The sequence below is a fragment of the Prionailurus bengalensis genome, chromosome C2, assembly GCF_016509475.1.
Source record: "Prionailurus bengalensis isolate Pbe53 chromosome C2, Fcat_Pben_1.1_paternal_pri, whole genome shotgun sequence".
NCBI classification, from domain to species: Eukaryota; Metazoa; Chordata; class Mammalia; order Carnivora; family Felidae; genus Prionailurus; species Prionailurus bengalensis.
The window spans coordinates 97,844,216-97,865,594 of record NC_057350.1 but is presented as its reverse complement, the minus strand read 5'-3'; the positions used below and the strand labels follow the sequence as shown (position 1 = coordinate 97,865,594).

General features: G+C 37.7%; 1 long non-coding RNA gene across 3 annotated transcripts in view; it reads left to right on the top strand.

Annotated features, from left to right (window-relative positions):
- LOC122491759 overlaps window positions 1–21,379 on the top strand; it is a 160,353-nt gene that overhangs the window by 13,297 nt on the left and 125,677 nt on the right. For all 3 annotated transcript variants that reach the window (XR_006299438.1, XR_006299437.1, XR_006299439.1), the window contains exon 2: window positions 5,248–5,370. This is a non-coding gene — a long non-coding RNA (uncharacterized LOC122491759). The remainder of the gene's footprint in view (window positions 1–5,247; window positions 5,371–21,379) is intronic.

Here is a 21,379-nt window from a genome sequence, read left to right as displayed (position 1 = left end):
CTGGTTTTTAACTCTGTTGGGCAGAATCTTGATGGAAAAGAAAATCACTTGTGACAGCTTCAGCATGAGTGTCTAATATCATGGCAATTTAACCCGGTTTTATCCTATATCGGAGGTATTCCATCAGAAAAGAACTAAAGTGCCCTTCATGTTTTATAGAAGCAAGTAATTTTTCATAACAAATGATGCTAAAATAGTCTTAAAATGATTAACTCTTATTAAATGAATATTGTGGGAAATATTGGTGGTTTATTTTCAGAGGTTTTTGGTAGACAAAATATAAATCATTAAAAATATAGAGTATACATAAAAATGTGTATATATTATATAATATATATAGAAAAATAGAAAAATACGTATAATATTGGTCAGAGTATTGATTTACCCATTTGTACTAAACTGGTCTTTGGTCAAACAATTGAAAAGGTGAACCAAGTCATGACATTTGTGATCCATGTATGTGATCCATTTATGCTTGAACATTGGACTGTCTACACTCTTGCTTCTGACAGTACAGTCCACAGGCCACAGGAGCATCAGAATTGCCTTGGGTCTAGGTAGAAGTGCAGAATCTCAGCCCCGAGGCTCCAGATCTACTGAGTCAGCGTCTGCACTTCAACAAGACCCCCTAGGTGCTTAAAGCATTAACTACATCAGGGGATTTCAACTCTGGCTACACATTAGCATCAGTTGGGGTGCTTTTAAAGTGTTTTATTCCCAGGCCTTACCCCGGACCAATTAAACAAGACTCTTTAAGGGTAGAACCAGGGCATGAGTATTTTTATATGCTCACCAAATGATTCTAATATGCTGCAAAGCGTGAGAACTATTAGTTACACAATGCCCAAACAATCAGTGAATTCAATGTATTCTGAAAAGGCATAAAAGAAAAAGGAAGTGAAACCAATTACTTTGTATTTGGTACTACTCTATAAATGATTGATTTTTTTTTAACGGTTAATAAGTTTGCTTAGCTCCTGTGTGAACACAGCCTATTGTGTCTCAACCTGCCTAGAAGTGTATTGTATTGTAAATCAAGAAGAAGAACACTTTGCCAAATCAATTAAAAGGAGTTTTAGGTTTGTTTTTCAACTTTGCTTCCCTTTGTCAGCCTTGCTTTCCAGCCTGACAGATCTAAATGCTGGGTCTCAGACACTGTGCACATGCAAACCCCTGCACCTTTGGATTACCCACCCTCTTCTCCATGCACTCAGTGTTCAGTGTTTTACCCTGTAATATTCCCTTGTCTCTCTAGCCCCAAATGAATTTGTTTCCTCTGAATCCCCATGTTACTTACTGTGTCTGTCATGCATCCTCACTGTATAGTCTTACATTGCTAGCTCCACTATTTAGTGGAACAAAATTACCTGTTGTTTAATTTCTATATATAATCTCAGTCATTAGCAATCTATTTCTTTTTTTTTTAATTTTTTTTTCAATGTTTATTTATTTTTGGGACAGAGAGAGACAGAGCATGAGCAGGGGAGGGGCAGAGAGAGAGGGAGACACAGAATCGGAAACAGGCTCCAGGCTCCGAGCCATCAGCCCAGAGCCTGACGCGGGGCTCGAACTCACGGACCGCGAGATCGTGACCTGGCTGAAGTCGGACGCTTAACCAACTGCGCCACCCAGGCGCCCCATTAGCAATCTATTTCAAAATGTTATGCATGAATAGGGAAGGGAAAAAGAAATCATGGCATAGTACATATGGCAGTCATTATAATCCCATTTTATAGGTGAGCAAATGGAGTCTCAGAGAGCAAGGTGACAGGCTAGTAAGTTTCAACAGTAAGATATTTTCCCCAAGATTATTTAACTCAAAGTACAGGGGCAGTTTGATTGCTTTCATGTATATGTGTGTATTTAATATGTTATAGTACTTCAACAATAGTTCCAGGGCAGAGTTAGAATATGAATACACCAAAACATTCATTTTATTTTTATTTTTATTTTTGAGAGACAGAGAGAGGCAGAGCACAAGTGGGGGAGGGGCAGAGAGAGAGTAAGACAAAGAATCCGAAGCAGGTGCCAGGCTCTGAGCTGTCAGCACAGAGCCCGACATGGGGCTCGAACTTACAAACTGTGAGATCATGACCTGAGCTGAAGTCGGCTGCTTAACTGAGCCACCCAGGCACCCCACACCAAAACATTCCGAAAGAAAACTCCCTCTCAAAATTGATGTCCACTCTTCTCTTTGGAATACATTCAATGATTATTCTTTTTTAAATCAATTTGCTTTCTTCTGTTAGAAAATTAATGAAGTTTGATGAATAGGGGCAAAGGGAGGTGGTCACATTACACTTCTTTAAAATTACATCTTATGCTAAGTGAAATAAGTCAAAGACATGCTCTGATTTCACTTATACGTGGTAGCTAAAAAACAAAACAAATGAACAAACAAACAAAAAGCAGAAACAGACCCACAAATATAGAGACCAAATTGATAGTTGCCAGTGGAAAAGGGAGTGGAGGGATGGACAAAATGGGTGAGAGGAGTGGATGATACAGGCTTCCAGTTCTGGAATGAAGATGACCTAGGAAGAAGAGGTACAGCATAAGGAATATAGTCAATGATACCGTAGCAGGGTTACATGCTGACAGAGGGTAGTAGCTACACTTATGGTGAGGATAGCACAACATATAGACTTGTCTAACCTGTATGTTGTACACCTGAAACTAGTGTAACATTGTGGGTCAATTATAGTTTATTTACAAAGAAAAACGGGAGGGGCACCTGGGTGGCTCACTTGGCTAAGCATCTGACTCGTGATTTCGGCTCATGTCATGATCTCATGTTTCATGAAATCAAGACCCGCGTTGGACCCTACATGGGTAGCACAGAGCCTGCTTGAGCATCTCTCTCTCTCTCTCTCTCTCTCTCTCTCTCTCTTTCTCTGCCCCGCTCCTGTGCATATGCTTGTGCATGTGTGTGGGTGTGCACTCTCTCTCTCTCAAAATAAATAAACATTAAAAAAAATAAAAAAGAAAATGACATTTTAATGTACAACTAATACCAGAATAACTTTTTCTTATAAAAAATTAGAATATTGGAGATATGGATAAAATCTCTTTTTCCAACACCCTCCCACACACACATTATGCACTCCACCCCATCTAGATGCCTCTCTTTCCTCCCTGGAAGTAATCATTTTTATTTGTGCACACCCTTAAAGATATTTTTTAATGTCTTTAATACATATATACGGTATATTATCATAATTTTTATAGAATTTTTTTATGTTTTTAAAAAAATTTTTTAATGTTTATTCATTCCTGAGAGACATGGTGAGAGTGGGGGAGGGGCAGAGAGAGAGGGAGACACAGAATCCAAAGCAGGTTCCAGGCTCTGGACTGTCAGCACAGAGCCCGACATGGGACTCAAACCCATGACCTGTGAGATCATGACTTGAGCTGAAGTCAGACGCCCAACGAACTGAGCCACCCAAGTGCCCCTTTTTATGTTTTTATCATATAAAACATAGGATTCTTGGAAACTAAGAGTTTTATTTGTACATCTAAAGTAAAAGACCTGGGAAGGATATCTAACTCAGGGGTCGACAGAATTAAGATTCGAAATTATATCTCAACCCTGTGGAATAATACCCTAAAGCTAGAGAGATAAAAATTTAGCTAGCATAAACGTTAAAGCCCTGTATAAAGTACAAATAACAAATGGAGAATTCTGAATTGAAATTAGTTTATATGAAAAAGATTTACAGGTTTATTTATCACAGACTCACAATTTAATAAAAATTCTAATACTTTGAAGTTAGTAGTTCTTATATCTAAAATAAGATTCCTTTAATAATATCAGAAATTACTCCAGAATATCTAAATTTAGAAGGAAAATACTAGATCGTATACAATGTGTATAATACGGTGAACAAATAATTTTAAAATGTGGGATTTACTTTGTGACTTAATATATTTTCAGACATAGACATATGTATATATATTTTTTCTTTTTCACACACAGACACACAACAATGCCAAGTGAAAGAAAATTCCTTTGTTTCCCTCAGGTCAAGCTCTGTAAACATACAAAACATTTTTTTACAGATCAGATAGTTTTAATATGAGAAAAATCCTACAATGGAGCACTACAGTAGTATTCCTTGTCAATGTTGATGACTTCTCAAGTAAGGATTTTGCCCCAATGGACTTAATCTCACTCGATGTAAAGCTAATTGTCTATCGTGATAACATATTTTAGTGGTGAATATTCATACCCAACATTCTTTGACAGAATATCTGGAATTGACGACATGGGAAGTCAGCGACGTTTCCTGCCTGATACACATGCTTGCCCATGTTAAATGTCCACCTCTGCCTGATTTTTACTTTGACACTTGCCAACAGGCATAGATTTCAAGTAAAGAGTATTCTCCAAACAAGAAAAATTTAGAAGCCCTTTATCCACTGATTACCTCAAAGGTTTTCCCTACATTTGTGGATATCTTCTCTTCATGATTTTAGATGCATAAGTGCTGATTTACCTAGGGTATAAGGAAGTAGACCTTCTGAGAGATGAATTTATTTTCCTTTCCTAAAGAAAGGTGAATATGACATTAATTTATTATGACCTTGACTGGTCATAAGACATAGGTGACCATGAGTCTTGATCTCTTTTCATTTCTTCGAAAATTAAACTCTCATACAAACATGCTAAGCATTTCAGAAAATGGAAACCTGAGTGACAAGGAAAAAGCTGAATCAATGGAGCAAATGTATTGATGCATTTTTAAGAACTCCAAACCATGGTTTTACTTGAATTTATCTATCTTTGCCTTGATGTCCACCATAGCACATGAGAAGGAGATTCAAGGTCTTAACTCTATTATTGGCTTTATTCAGCAGCATCAGACCAATAATAGGTGTTTATCTACTAGTGCGTGCTGCTCCAGATAGAGTAGCTCATTGAAATTCTCCCCTCCGGTTTTCCTTCCCCAAGGAAATATCTATATCTCAGATCTGTCTAATTAACTAGTATGTGAAGAATAGAAAACTGTGAGACAATCCCTATGCTCATCGTTGCTGGGCTTTAAAAAGCTCAATAAAGTTTCTATCTACATTTTCTTGTTTACACTGTGGAGCAAAATGGATCAAACAAGCAAAGATTTGTGGCAACAGAGACAGTGCCTTTGTACAATATAACACATACTGTGTATCAAAGAAATATTGTGCCACTTCTCCGAAGCTGACATTGGAATGACATTGTAATCCTGGCCATCTGTCTTTCTCCTCTAGATGTCGATGAATGTGCGGTGGTGAATGGAGGCTGCCAGCAGCGCTATATTAACACTCTGGGCACCTTCCACTGTGAATGTGATACGGGATACAGACTCCATGCTGACGAACGCACCTGCATAAGTGAGTAAATATTAGAACCAGCTTGAAGCCGTTTTCAATGAAAATCGACCTGCCCATGTAGGGGCAGGAAGGAAAGGTTTTTCTATTGTAAAAATACCTCTGGAAGCTGATGGTTTTCAAGTACAAATCTATCTCTTAAGATAAAAAATACATTTTGCTATTAAAAGACTGAAAGACAAAAAGAGATGGGGGAGGAAATACAGAAATTAACATTCATAAGTAAAACTCGAATCCCCAAATGCGTGAGTATTTCTATAGACTGTCATTTCTGCCACATGCAGTGAAGTGTAAATTTGTTAGTTATTGCTTATACAGGAGTACAGCACAGGGCCACAATGAAGACAGGACGCTGAACTGCTACAATCACTAGCTACAAGGTTCACTCGTTTCAGATCAGACTCAGAACTGGGCTCATGATTGTATCAGCAAAAATTATAACCGATAATAAGTCAAGGATCTTAGGGTTGCTCAAGAATAGTTAAAACTACACGCATGAAATACGTGTTATTGCATCAAATTTATTATACATCAAATTATTCTCAGCTGTTAGTTTTGGGTGTTAGGGTTATTATGTTAAATCTTCTCTGACTATTTCTAACTTTAATAAATTTTCTAAAATAAGTAGGTACACAGAAAAAAAAACAGAATAAACTTGTAAACTTCTGTGCTCCCTGTATGATTTATACATGCTCTTTTTGTTGTTGTTTTAACAAGTAATTTAGGTAAGTGTTTATTTTTCTAAATTTTTAAAAATGTTTTTTTATTTATTTCTGAGAGAGAGACAGAGAGAGAGAGAGAGTGAGCAGGGGAGGGGCAGAGAGAGAGGGAGGCATAGAATGTGAAGCAGGTTCCAGGCTCTGAGGTGTCAGCACAGAGCCTGATGTGGGGCTCGAACTCATGAACCAGGAGATCATGACCTGAGCTGAAGTCTGATGCTTAACTGACTGAGCCACCCAGGTGCCCCCAAAGTGTTTATTTTTTAATTGAATGATTATTCCCAGATGGAATCAAGCACATTCTAATTTTATCTCTAGGTCTCTTTTAAAAGTATTTATTATATATAGGGCTTGTTCACTAGTCCATTTACTCAAAATTATTAGTGTTTTATAAGTATTCTATAATTATGAAACTTAAACTAGAAATCAGCCAATTTCATGTAGTTTCATTACATGTGCTTCCTTTTTCTTTTTCTCAACATGTTTTCAAGAAGGCCAAGGGAAACAGGTACAGATGTCCTCGTCATAGGTCTGATTTTGATATGAGAAAATGGGGTTCTGACAGCAACAAAAAGACTTTGCCAAAATCGAGTGAAAATACAGATAGAAGTCATACCCAAGCAACCAGGGAACTCAATAGCATAATGATTATATCTACAGGAATCACAAATGGTGGGACAGCAGCCCATGCATATTTATGTAACCCAAATAGCCCCTTCTTTTTGCAAGATTACTGGTTTTAGCAACAGGAATCCCTTTCCCATCCACATCACCAGCCTGTAAGGTCTTCAGGGTAGCATCCTTTAAACTGCCATTCTAACTTCTCTCAGTCACAAAATATTTGGGAGCAGCAGGATTATTGATACATACAGATGAGGTATTTATCAGTTAAGGTTGAGCTGGTGAATTTTTGTATCTGATAGACAAATATCTTGCCAAGTAGTAATTTCTATAAATCTATGATATCTGGTCTTTTTTATAAGGCCAAATAAACACTCTAATAACCAACTAAATTATATACACAGGTATAATTTCCTAAGTTTTGGTGGTTAATAGCTATTTCTTAGTAAAATCATTAAGCACTTTTCTTATTCCTGACCGCCATTGCCCTTGAATTTTCTAAATTTTGTTCTAATGACTTCGGGTCAAGAGTGGAGTTGGATAAGGATATTATGGTTTGTCTTTTCTATTTCTATTCCGTAAAAGTCCTGCTGTGCAGATACATGGACACTACAGTTATAGCTTAGTTTAAGTTCCTTATGCTGATCTTCTATGCAGAATTTCAGCATAGTATACAAATTATATATATATATATTTATTTATATATATATATATATATATATATATATATATATATATATGGTGCAAAGTAAGCTAATGAGAGGTATGGATTTCATGGCTATAATCTTTTTAAAGCATTAACCCCACAAATGTGACTCTACTGATGGTACATGAGTGAGACCCAGCACTTGACCTTTATGGAAATTCTGATGCCTCTCTCACATAAAACACTGAAGGGCCTTAAGAATCTCAGGTGATACAATTACAGCATTCTTGTTAAAATGAGTTAGAGAAGAATTTAAGTACTTTGTATTTAAAGACTAATACTGTAAGCTTGAGGGTAAGAACTATTTGCTTATTTGTTTTGAAAAACTAGGTTTACTGTAGAGAACTGAATTTCATAGTGGTTTGTATTTTGAGTTATATTGTAGGAAGGGTCAGATATTTTTAAAAACAGGAAAATTAAGTTAGCTTGCTTTCCCTTTGGAATTTTTTACCTGGCAGAAGACTGAAAACGGTGGTTGATGCTTACAGGGAAATTGTAGTAGACAGAAATTCATTGTGACTCATGGTAGGGTCACGGAAGAAAAGACGGAGTTATGGAATTTTATGATTCCACTACTTCGGGGTACTTGAAATTAATTGCCTCCATTTATCCCTTCCTCCCTTCCTTCTCTTCCTTCCTACCTCTGCCCCATTTTTCCCATCAGTCATAGACCTAGGCTAGTGTGACATTTTGAATTATAGCCTCTGGTGCTCTTTGCACTTTGTCTTAATCACAGTTACAGTAAAGTAAACTCCCTGTACCTCTAAACATTTACAGAGTTTCAGATGATTTTGCTTTAAAAAAAAGGGGGGTCCCCTCTCTAGCGATCGTGCACTTGTGGTGATATACGGCCAGTCAGTCTCTGCCAGAATGATAAAGTTCCATGAAGTGCTTTCAGACAAGGGTCCATAGTAGCTGACTGCCATGGCAGGAAGTAGGAGTGTGTGGGCCACATGGTTCCTTATAAAGGGTTTCTTGGACTGCCAATACAGTGTGATCCCAGCAAAACTGGGGAGTTTAGCCCCAATGCGCTTCATCTCAGCTTCTGAATGTGTCTATAAATTCTTGGAATGTATGTCATTTGGGGGCGGGGCGGGGGGGCAAGAGCTTATTATTTTCATTAGATTCCTAAAGGTATCTATGACACCTCAAAACATTCCACACATCTTTTTGTCCTTACGATGGCACTTCTTAAGAAGGTGTATGTGTGGGGGGATCTCATGACACTGTTATGTCAGTCGCGTGATACTATCATATGGTCTAAAGCAATGCTGGTCAGTGACTGCTTCTCCCTACGGCCTCCTTTATGATAGAATTCCAAGCCAGAGGCCTGACTCCCTGTCCTTCAGTAGCATGCTTTCTGGCCTGCTATGACCTCTCCTGAGAGACAGCAGCATCAGGAAAGCCTGTCTGAGGCGATGTCCCCCACGGGAGGAGCACCGCAACAAGTGAGACCAGCCATGCCTGGTTGTTGGAAGGGCACAGACAAAGCATGGGAAAGCGGACAGAAATGGAATTCTCACCAGAGTTGATTTGCTCTTCATAGTCTCCATTAACACAGATCTCATCAAGTAATTCATATACCTTTAAATTTTCCTTTACTTAGAAACCAAAAGCGTAAAAATTAGAAACTTCTAGGGGCACCTGGGTGGCTCAATTGGTTACGTGTCTGACTTCAGCTCAGGCCATGATCTCGCGGTTCGTGGGTTTGAGCGTTGCATCTGGCTCTGTGCTGACAGCATAGAGCCTGGAGTCTGCTTCAGATTCTGTGTCTCCCTCTCTCTCTCTGCCCCTCCCTTGCTCATGCTCTCTTTCTCTCTCTCTCTCTCTCTCTCTCTCTCTCTCTCTCTCTCTCTCTCTCAAAAATAAATAAACATTGAAAAAAATTTTACTTAAATAAAATAAAAAATTAGAAACTTTTAGCAATCATCTTTTGTAGAAATCATCAGACAGATAGATGTGTTGATGTTCTCACCAGTCTACCATTGACTCTTGTCCACAGATTAGGAACAGTGGCACAGTAGAAATCCAAGCTAGCGCGTGGACTTCTATAAAGCATGTAATCTTTCTGCACCCTGGTTTCCTTATGTGTAAAATGTGAAAATTGGACAAAAATGACCTTAAAGCTACTGCATCTCTAAAGTGTTGTAATTTTATGGAGTTTCTAAAAGGACTAATTCATAACAAATCATCTGCTAACCTATATTTTTAAAAACTCGATTGAATTATGTGTAATAATTACCCTTTAGAGCTCTAACTTTATTTGAAAAGTGTTTAAAGAATTTAGGCTTTAGAAAGCCCAAGCATAAAATCAGGGTGAGAATTTTATGTCCAGTTTAATTCAAATGAGTGTGTATCTCAAATGTTTTTATTGGAAAAAAATTATACTTCAATGCTTGTGTGAAAATACTATTTTTTATAATTGTATCTGGGAAGAATCTGAGAAATTATCTAGCCCAATCTCCTATGTGAGAGAGAGTCTGCCTTCTCTCTCCTCCATTTGAAGATAGGCCAGAAGGTGGCTGGCCATCTTAAGCCAAGAAGAAAATTGTCATCAGACACCGAACTCCATCTTGGACTTTGCAGCCCCCAGAACTATAGAAAATAAACTTCTGTTGACAAAGCCACCCAGTCAGTGGTATTTTGTAATGGCCCCTGAGCAGATGAACATACTCCTGGTTCTCCTTTACCCACCCCTTCTCTGCTTTATCTCCATTTTGCTCTTCTACTTTCAGACATAAATCAGTACCTGTAAAATATCTGGCAGGTATTTATTAAATATTAGCTTTTACTATGACAGAATATTAAAAAACACAAGAAACTTTACCCAGATGGATTTGCTTGTTGGGGAAGAACTCAAACTCATTGCAATATTTCTAGTTTTTGATCTTTGCCAGTGTTCTCTGTTACAAAATATATTACCCTTCGATAGCTTTTAATTAGTGATTTTCTTATTGTTAAGAGGCGGACTTTAGTAAATATTGCTAAATATAGGTAGTAATGATAATGTAGACTAACCCCCTTATACTGCCAGTGGATATTTTTTCACAGCCAGAGGCTACATACCAAAATAATTTATATTACCCAGATTTTCTGTATTTAGCTGTGTAATTTGCATTTTAAGTAGCTTGTAAGGTTTTAGCTATAATTTGATAGACCTCACAAAATCTTTCATGATTTTCCATTTTTAATAGCAACCTTGTGAGACACACTCAGCTCAAATCTGCATTCATAATCATGTCCTTCCCCAGATATATTTGTTGAAATCAGCCTTTCCAGAGGGGTGAAATAATTAAATGATTGAAAGTTTTAATGCTTGCATAGTTCTCTTACCTTTCTTTCATGCCTTCAGCGCATAGATTTATTAACATCTGCACTCACGAATAAACAAATGGAATCACTGATGTCTGCAGAGAGAAACCTCAGGTCAACAACATTTTAATTATTTTAGTCTTTAATGCAAGAATTCTTCATTTCTAGTTGCTGGGAATGGTCAGAATCTGTTTTTGTTCATTGGCCCCTTTTTAGTCTCACTAAATGAGAGGGGAACAAAAAGGAAAAAGAAAGGTAATAGGTAAGCTGTAAACTAAAGATTTTTTTCATGTGGGTAAGTGTGTGACAGTAGGGTAAGAGGTCATATTTTCATTCCAAATAAACAGAAGTTGGATGGAAAGAAAAGGAAGGAAGGACAACCTAGAAACCGGATTAAATAAAGATACCCTTAGTAAAACTTTGAGCTTGAATAAATTTTCTTAGATAAGATTTTTATGAGTTTCACATTTTAAGTTAATGCTAAACTTAGAAAAAAAGATTGAGAAAACCATTAGGTGTGGTGGTCTTTGTACAATGGATTCTTTTGTTTTGATCTCAGTGTTCTGATCAGTGATGTCTAAGTTTTATCTGATAGAAAGAGTAGAAGATTCTTTCGACGGAATGCAAAGCGGTTGCCCTAAAATTGGAGATGAAAGAGGTTGAAGACTTTCATTGTAACTACCTTTCAATTAGTTGCATTATTTATGAAGACAAATTAGAAACAGAATTCATTTCAGATGACAGCTGATGTCTTGAAAAGGGATATGTCAGGTTAAAAAAATTGTTTAGTTTGTCAGGTTGATGGCATCTCTCAGTCATTATCAGATTCCTTTCCCTCTCAATATTAATCACTTTTGTGTGGTAGATGATAAATTTAATTCCCAACTTTGAATTTAAGGAACACTTCCCCATGCCCTCCTCATCCCCAATCTGTAGTCTTATGAAAAATCATGAACTTCCCAAATTTTTATCCATGTTATTGATTATTAGCCCAATTCAAAAACTTTTTCCAACTACTTGGATTTTAGGAATACATTTGGAAACTTTCCTTTTTTTGTACAGTTTTTCCACAGTCTGAAGACTTGGGAAGGTAAGACTGACAATTTTAGACAGAGGCTGACTGAGGTCTAAATTCTACTGCATCACGTAAAAGTTGTGTGATCTTGGCCCAGTTTCTTAGTCTCTCTGATCTTCAGGGTCTGTATCATTTCTCTTTCTGTCTCTCTATCTCTATCTATACCTAATAGAACCAGGAAAATATGTCACAAAAATCAATATTATACATTGTGCAAGGACACATACCTTATAAAGAGGAATGCATTTAACACACTAGAATGGCTGCCCATCGGGATAGGGGAGACTGAGAGTAGGCTCTAGAGCTAAAAGTGAACACATCAAGCAAGGAGGTCCCTACAAGGGCTAGGGAGTAATGAGAATTTTCCTTGAACTGAGCATTATGGTGAACTCTACCTTCCATATCAAAGGTTAGGACAAAACAGAACAAAACAATGACATATTAGCACAGTGGTCTTCCTACATGCCAGTAGTCTTTCCTTTCCTTCTTTTTCTCTGTGTGGAAGGTATTGTCACATGTCTTCCTTCAGAATAACCTCTAGGATTTTTTTTCTAGTTACATTTGTAAAATATTTTTAAAAGTGAGATTTTTATAATATATATCATATCAAATAATAACAAATAATTTTGTTTTCTTGTGTTTCTTAAGTAGTTTCATAGTGCGTTACAGAATACCCACTGTTTCGGATGAACTTAAGTGTGAAGAGATTAAAACAGTACCTGGCACATAGTGGATGCTCAGTAAATGGTGGCTTGAATCAATAGCTTGTGATGATTATGTGTGTGCTCTTACATTGTCTTCTCACAATAGGAACACCTGTCAAGTGCATAGAGACACTGAGAATGGGAGATTTTTGGATTGTTGGCAATTCCAAGTACAAGGGTCTAGCTTTAAATTATTCATTTGTGAAAATATAGCATGGGATTTAGGATTGCGAGAAAAATAATGCTAATCTGAAAACAGCGTATCTTGGAAAAAATTACACCTTGTTCATTGTAACAATATGAACTTTATGACATAGTTATCTCACATACAAACTATGGGACTTTGAGATAGTCACTTAACTGTTCAACAACTTTTCTCCATATCTAAGGGGTAGGGAGGGAAAGATACAGGATAGGTGAAATCCTTAATGTGGTGCCTAAAACAGAGTAAGCATTCAATAAATACTAGCTGAATATGAATTTCATACTTGCCATTGACTGTTGTTATGGGACCACATAGAATTATGGAGGGTCAGACATTATAGGTGTAAATTTGTTTTGGTGATCAGATGGCTTCCATTGAACATCTTTGTTGCTGGGTTTTTAGTAAATGTACATTAAGTGATTCTTTTAACATCTGTCTATTTTATTTTATTTTATTTTATTTATTTTTCATGCCTTTGGAGTTTTAGAGCAATATTCACAACTATATGGTAAAATTCCCCATTCTCATTTATCACTAGATTGGCAATTTATATCTCCCTGTTTCCAAAAGCACTGGGGACAGTAAGCTTCAAGGCAGCTTATGCATTTTTACAGGGTACAAAGTACAAAAAGACATTAAACTAAATAGTACTGCTTCCATCTAAACGAAGCAGAAGGATTAAGAGATTGGAAATACCAGATATGAGCATAAAACTTAAGTCCAAATCTAGTATCCCAGTATGGTTTTCTAGCTAATGACGGGAAAAGAGCCACATGGTTTCGGAGTGTGCATTCTCTAACAACAATCAGAGAGACATTTTTTTTTTTAATTGAATGATATCAAAATCTAGTACTGAATATATGTCATTTATTTTGCAGAAAAAAATCCTGAAATTCTCGGCTAAGGGGCCTTCCAACCTTTACTTCCATCTAGCAACTTCAGTATTAACTCTCTGCTCTGTCTGCTTTGCTCTTCACTCAGAGAAAAAGTGCCCGGCTGTTATTCAGGCAAATCCCATCCTGCCCTCCCTTATAACTTTGCTTCTAATATTACATCCTTCTTTCTCCCCTATCATCAACCTTTTTCTCTCCATCTTAACACAAAACGTTTCCCTAAAACTAGTTTTGCCACGCTTATCCATGAATTTTCCCTACTCTTAGGTTCCAGGAGTGCTTACCAGTCGCTTTGCTTAATGTCTTGACAATAATGATCCCTTTTACCTTCATGACATTTTCTCCTCCTTGGTTTGTAGGACACAACTTTCTCTTGGTTCTTTTCCATCTCTGTGATGATTCCTTAACCTCTGTCATATAATCATTTCCCTCTGCCCACCTTTGAAAATTCTGATCATCTTCAGAGTTCTAATTTTGGCCCTTTCTCTACTTTCCCCTGTGTTCTTTTCCACTTTCACAGCTTTGTGTACTACAATCAGCCAGAGGTGAGTGATGTCCAAGTCAGTATGACTCAGTCAGTTCACTTTCTTTGTTCTCTTGACCTATAGATGCAGCTACTGTGTGAGGCCCTCATTAAAGAGGTCCCCAGCATTTCAAACGTAGTGGACCTAAAACTAAATGTATCTTCCTTTCTCCTCTTGACTCCTCATCTTTCCTCTTCTCTTGTATTCCCCCTTCATGCCGTTCATTCTCCAGGCCAGCCTAGTACCCTAGAGTTGCTCATGGCTCATCTTGTCTCTAATTCCACACATCTAGTTCTCCAATAAGACCAGTGGGCAATGTCTCCAGAATACCCCTGCCTCCAAAGAGCTCTCGCCACCAGGACTATTTGCATTCAGGTCCTGATAATCTCTTACCAAAAGGTTTATTGTCATTGCCTCTTAAATGGTGTCATCTTCCTTACTTGCCCCATTGCCACATATATCTCTTGAAAATATAATTCAAAAAATTATATTTTCATCCTTAAAACCCTTTATTGTCTCTGTGTAGCTTTTAGAACTAATTCAGAATGCTTCCTGTGGCTTAAAAGATGCTTCCTGATCTGAGTCTTTGTTACTTCTGTCTCACCTGACCTGTTTCTACTCCATACTTCATACTCCAGGCTCAGATACACTGAACATTTGCAGTTTCTCAAGTATACCAGAAGTTTCCACATCCCTATGCCTTTTTCTTAGTGTCCCATCTGTCAGACACCCCCTGCTTCTGCACATGCTTTGTCACTGGGCTTGACTGCCGGTCGACACTTTCTCTTCACCCCTAGTCTTCTCTCTTCCCCACCTTTCTTCACCTAACTCCTGCTTATCTTTCAAGATAAAGTTTGTAATCACGTCTTCTGAGAAAACTTTCCAGGTCCATTCCCATACTTCTAAAACAAATTTGTCACTTGTAAGATTTAAAGATTCTTTTAGTGATGAGACACATCATAAAGACACTCAGATAGACAAAAGGAAGAACACTTGGCTACTTACATCTCCAAATGAGATAAGGGTATCACTCAGGGCTGCATGGGTTACACCGAAGACAGGGTAACAGTAAGCTGGAACTATAAGAGGTAGCTTATTTATGCCAAGTGGGGTGGGATTAGGCTAAACTCACTGTCTTCCTGGGATTGGGTATTTTGAATGATTTCACAAACACAAGAAAGCAGGGACCACCCTGGGTGTTCAGTGTCTGAGAACCTCTAGCGTTTGGGCGTGTGTTCCTGATACAGGAAGTAGTTGGGGTGGGCGCTTGGCAAAGTATCTGCGAAGGAGATCTGAGAGTTTTGAGCCATGACTTAAAAACTGGGTCAAGATAGCACTGTGAAGTATTACATTATACCACTACATAGAGCCAAAGGCAGGTCTCTGACATAGAACCTCTTACAATGGATTGTAAAGATAGCTCTTCTTGACTACCTCCCCCACTAGGCTTTCATCTCTTTTGTATTCTCAATACCTCGCATGTGACTGAAATAAAGTGTTTAACTTTCTTAAATGACTCTACATTCATTCAGTGCTTAAAATATAAAGATCCTTGCAATATATTATGCTTTGTTTAGAAGTAGGAGCATTTTGGTTTTTTATGATCTGTTTCTCTTTATACACAAGACGAATTAAACGTAAATGCATGGCTTTGGCCTCTAAGAAAAAATCGAGACTGCTGGATTGGACCATTCACAGAGAAAGCCAGGTCTCCTCAGGGCTTGGCCCTCTCTGTTGACGTCATGATGAGGCTGAACAAGCATAGTTTAAGTACTCTGTCTTCAGACGCATTAATTAATCCAAACATTCTAATTCTAGAATCTAGAGAGTTGTAGTTTAATTTTGACTGTGACCATTAATAATAATAGTTACTATGATCTTTATCACATTATATCTAACGCCCACAGCCACCTTAAGAGGGAGATACTGATACTGTCATTTTAAAGACACCGAAACTGGGATTCAAAGGTTAATATTACAGCTTTGGAATCTCAGGCAGGGTTTATGGCCCTGCAGATTCCTTCTCAGAAATGAGTACACGTGATGGGGAAGCATACTGAGGTTGCTTTTTACCTGTTGAAGGGGAAGAAGGAGACAAGTAGTCAGTTCAGCACATCTGCCAGGTAAACTCTGCTAAACTTCTCTTTTCCAGGCTATACGATAGGGTGATTTAGAGTCTTATGTCATCCTAAGTTTGGGAACTGAGAGAGATTCTCTGTATTCTCTCAGAGAAACTGAAAAGTTGGCTCATTCCGTAGGTACCCACACTGGTTGTTTTGGGCGATGGTGCGTTGGCCTTCTGTCTGGGCAGGAATGCAAGTCAGACTCTTAAGCTTTCACAACAGAATGTCAACTTTGCCTCCTCAGTGTCTGGTATCTAAATCTTATGGCTCTCACTTCAGTTGACAATATAGAAATTCTGCACTACAGGCCTGTGTTGGAGGATCTGACCGTGAACTGAATGGGAGCCAACATTCATCCAAATCTCCCTTAAGACATCTGATATACAGAGTGCACAGCAGAAGATCATAAGCTTTGGCACCTAAAATCTCTAAGTTAGAATCCCAGCTTTGCACCCACTATCAGCGTGAACGAGGGCACGTTGTTAAATGATAACAACGGCTCATATTGATGGAGTGCTTGTTACCTATGAGGACACGGTGTTAAGTACTCTCTATTCACTGTTTCATTTAAACCTCATAAAATCCTGTGAGGTGGGTTGCTGGTATGGCTATTTTAGCGATGCGGAAAGAAATGAAACATAGAAAGTCTAAGCAACTTGAGGAAGGTCACTCCACTTACAGAATGGATAAATCCATGATATGCCCTTTGGGCATAGCTGATCAATGAAATCCAGCTGTGTTAAAATAAACAAACATGTCTATTCAAAAGCAAAGCATTTGGATTTTATTGTTAAAGCTTTTTAAGGAAGGAAAAGATGCCAGTTAAAATTTAAAGGGTTCACAGCACAGTTGCATGGAAAATGGGTTAGGCATACATAGAATCAGAGAGAACCCATCAAGAGATATTGCCTTGGGGCGCCTGGGTGGCTCAGTCGGTTAAGCTTCCAATTTCAGCTCAGCTCATGATCTCCGGGTTCATCAATTCAAGCCACCAGGCTCTCTACTGTCAGCACAGAGCCTGCTTCGGATCCTCTGTCCTCCCTTCCTCTTCCCCTCCCCTCTCTCAAAAATCAATAAATATTAAAAAAGAATGAGAGAGAGAGAGAGAGAGAGAGAGAGAGAGAGAGAGAGAGAGAGAGATTATTGCCTTATGGCTGGACCAGTGAGAGACTCTGTCACTTTGGGTTATGATGGTTAAGAGACTAAATGCCAGGAACCTGGAATCCTTTTTCCATGTGTACTCAGCCATATGAATTTTATTTTATGAAAAATAATACCATATAGAACATACAAAATTTTGTAGTTTGATATTTTATGGTTTGCAAATTCGTTATTATGTAAAAGTCAATATAATCATTTGAATATACACTCCAAGCGCATGAGTGTCTGCATCAAATTCTAAAATTTGGCTGGGTTATTTAATAACAACCTGATGACGTGTCATAAAGTAAAAAAGAAAGGATTTCCAAGACTTATTCTTGTTTGACATTGTTTAGAATTTGATTTGAAGGTTTCATATTGTCTGGTTTCATATTTGCTAGGAAGCTTTCGTCATGTCAGTCCCTCCCAAATGAGTCATAGAGTATAAACCAATAGCACAGAGCCCCTCTGCCTGTTCTGCTCTGCCACGACCCCAGTGGCATTACTTTAGAAGTGGGTATAGTAGAGGACTCAAAATTTTAATAATTGCAATGGAATGGCTTGATTGATCATCTGCCTCTAGTGTTTTCTATATTGTATGTTGGAAAAAACATGTTCAAGATTTCAAGATTTCTCTTGGATTCAGGGGGGAGAAATGCAAATTTGTTTTTCTGTTGAGCCGATTAATTAGTCCTCTTTTGTCTGGGGAGAATGCCCTGATTCCTACAACTCACATTTTTAAAAAAATTCTTCAAATTCAAAAGCAGTCTAGTCTCAACCTGGCCTTATTTCGACAACGGCAACAAAAAAGATTTCATAAGCTTCCTTATTTCTCATTATACCTCTTATGGGACCCTGTGGTATAAGAACTACACTATTTCATCTCTTGTATTTCCATGAGACTAGTGATGGCTTCTCTAAGTGCCATATCCCATACACATCAGAATAATGGATTAAAACTAGAAAGAAAACATTATATATTAGGCCTCTTCAACCTCACTCTGAGTGTTGAAATAGACTGTTGCTTTGTTACACAGTTATTTAACTTGTATGGAATCATCAAAATACAAAATTTAAGATGCGGAAGAATAGGCTTCCTGCATCCCAGTGACTGACACACTTGCTAACCCTCTCCTTGTAGAAAGCATAAGTTAATAAGTGCAGAGTCTCAAATTCAGTAGGATATATCCTGCCTTGGAAGCACAAATTACGAGATCAAGAATAATTGATAGTCCACGTGACCCATTAAAACAGGTTTCATTTAATGCAATATGGTTTAAAATTGTATCTCTTTTAAGTAGGCTAACCTGAATGTAGGCACCCTTTTTTTGCACTTTATAGCAAAACTGAGCAATTCCCTCAGCCATTCCGATCAGAGGACCTTGAACTGAGAGCACATGTTTAATGATGCCCGGACTAGCTATTGATTAAACACTGACAATGTTCAGAGGAATTGAGAATCAAAAAGCCTCCCCCATGGCCAGCTCTACCATGCTCACTTCTTAATAGATGGCAAAGGAGGATTCTAAATGAGAGCGCTGCCCTGCTTGTCCTCAGAACTCCACAGGCAGTGGGATTAATTTCTGCTTCGCAGTCCTTTGCAACTACCATGTCTAACATGTCCAGAAATGAATACAGATATCCCTCCTTTTTTATTTCCTTGTTCCTCCTTTTTGAAGAAAGAAATTTCTTAGATGAATGTAATATAGAATGACACCACTGCATAAGCAGAATGAATGAGAGCTCACCATTAATTCATACATAAAAAATAAGACAAATCCTGGGGAGATAATTCAGGCTGAATAATTGTCCAAATCAAGCAAGCAAACAACAACAACAAAAGTTTAAAGAAGATAAAGAATAAGAGAAAATAAAAATAGAAAAAGGATTCGAAGCCAGGACTGATATTCCTACCACCATGGCTCTGTTGAGTTGATTAGTTTCCAGAGGCTCAGATATTTTTAGGATATTCTTTTGTCTGGGTGGGAGATTGTGACCCAGAACTGTGAAGTAAGGCTGTTTCTACACTTTAAAAAAAAAATGTGATTTTCAATGATGGAACCACCCAGCTGTTTTACCTTCAACAATCATTAATGGAACCCCTAGAGGGTGCCAGGAACATTGCTTGCTGCTTACCCTTTTAATGTTACTTAATCCCTCCAACAATCGTATGAAATATTCATTATAATCTTTTTAGAGATGTGAAATCTGAGGTTTGGAGGAATTAAATAAATCTCTACTATCAAATAATCAGTAAATAGGAGAGACTAAAGTCATGCTGCTAGAAATTGTCAGAGCAAGGATTAAAATCCAGATATTTTGAATAATATTCTATTGAGCTAATTACCATATAATACCTTACTTAGGTTTGTTTTTTTTTTTTATTTCTTTTAACGTTTATTTTGTTTTTGAGACCGAGAGAGACAGAGCATGAACGGGGGAGGGTCAGAGAGAGAGGGAGACACAGAATCCAAAGCAGGCTCCAAGCTCTGAGCTGTCAGCACAGAGCCTGACACGGGGCTGGAACCCATGGACCACGAGATCATGACCTGAGCTGAAGTCAGATGCTCAACCGACTGAGCCACCCAGGTGCCCCACCTTACTTAGTCTTATAATACCCACTTAATGAAAGGTTGTGTGGAAAGCTCAGATTTTTTTTTTATTGTTGATTGTTCTTTTACTTTTTTTCTCCCTGGTTTCCTAAGGATTACATCCTTAGGGTTAAAAAAAAGTGGAAATATAAATAAGTATAAATAAGGAAAGAATACACGACAAAACCCACAACTCAGAAGCGACCACTGCTAACATTTAGGTTTCTTTCATTTCAGTATTTTATTTATATGTTTTTTTCTCTTCATAACTGAGACCATGCTACTTTTTGTGATATATTCGTAGAGCAGCACACATATCACACATACACACCCTACATATCAATATGTATTAATCTAGAACTATTGGTAAAATGCACTTTAATTGGGGCAAATACCTTTTGATGTATGTAAAGAAAAAAATATATATATATAGTGGAACTTTTTTCTTTTCTAAATAATGCTAATATTAGTATTTATTTGCATATATTACCTAGATATTTTATTGTTTTCTAGGTGAGATTCAAGCACAAGGGTTAACGTAAAAGAAGCTTTTGAAAAGTACATCGTTTTAAAAATTCTTGATACCTATTGTCAAAATATTTTCCAGATTTTAAGACCATTTGTTAATCTGTTACAACTTAACAGCGCCAATATAAAACCTCCTTTCTAGCACAAAATTTTATTGCCTTTTTCAGTGTTTACTAATTTAATAAGTAAAACCATGTACATTGTTTTACTTCTTTCATTAACTTCAGATTCTTAAAAAAAAATGTGTCAGTTGTATTTCCTTTTATGAGTTGCCTGTTAAGGTACTTGGCTTTTTTAAATTGTGAATTTCAGGGGCGCCTGGATGGCTCAGTCGGTTGAGCATCTGACTCTTGATTTTGGCTCAGGTCATGATCCCAGGGTTGTGAGATTGAGCCCCACATAGGGCTCTGCACTGAGCGTGGAACCTGCTTGACATTCTCTCTCTCTCCCTCTGCCCCTATCCCCCACTTTCACTCTCTCTCTCTAAAGATAAATTTACAAATAATAATAATAATAATAATAATAATAAATAGATGTGAATTTCATCTTTTAAAATATATATATTACTTTATAAAGCAAGCATAGCATGATATCTGTCATCCTTATTACAAATATGTTGTAATTTTTTTGGTATAAAAGTGTATATATCACAATTTAGAATATATATATTGGGGCGCCTGGGTGGCTCCGTCGGTTAAGCGTCTGACTTCAGCTCAGGTCATGATCTCGTGGTCCGTGAGTTCGAGCCCCGCGTCGGGCTCTGTGCTGACTGCTCAGAGCCTGGAGACTGTTTCAGATTCTGTGTCTCCCTCTCTCTCTGCCCCTCCCCTGTTCATGCTCTGTCTCTCTCTGTCTCAAAAATAAATAAAAA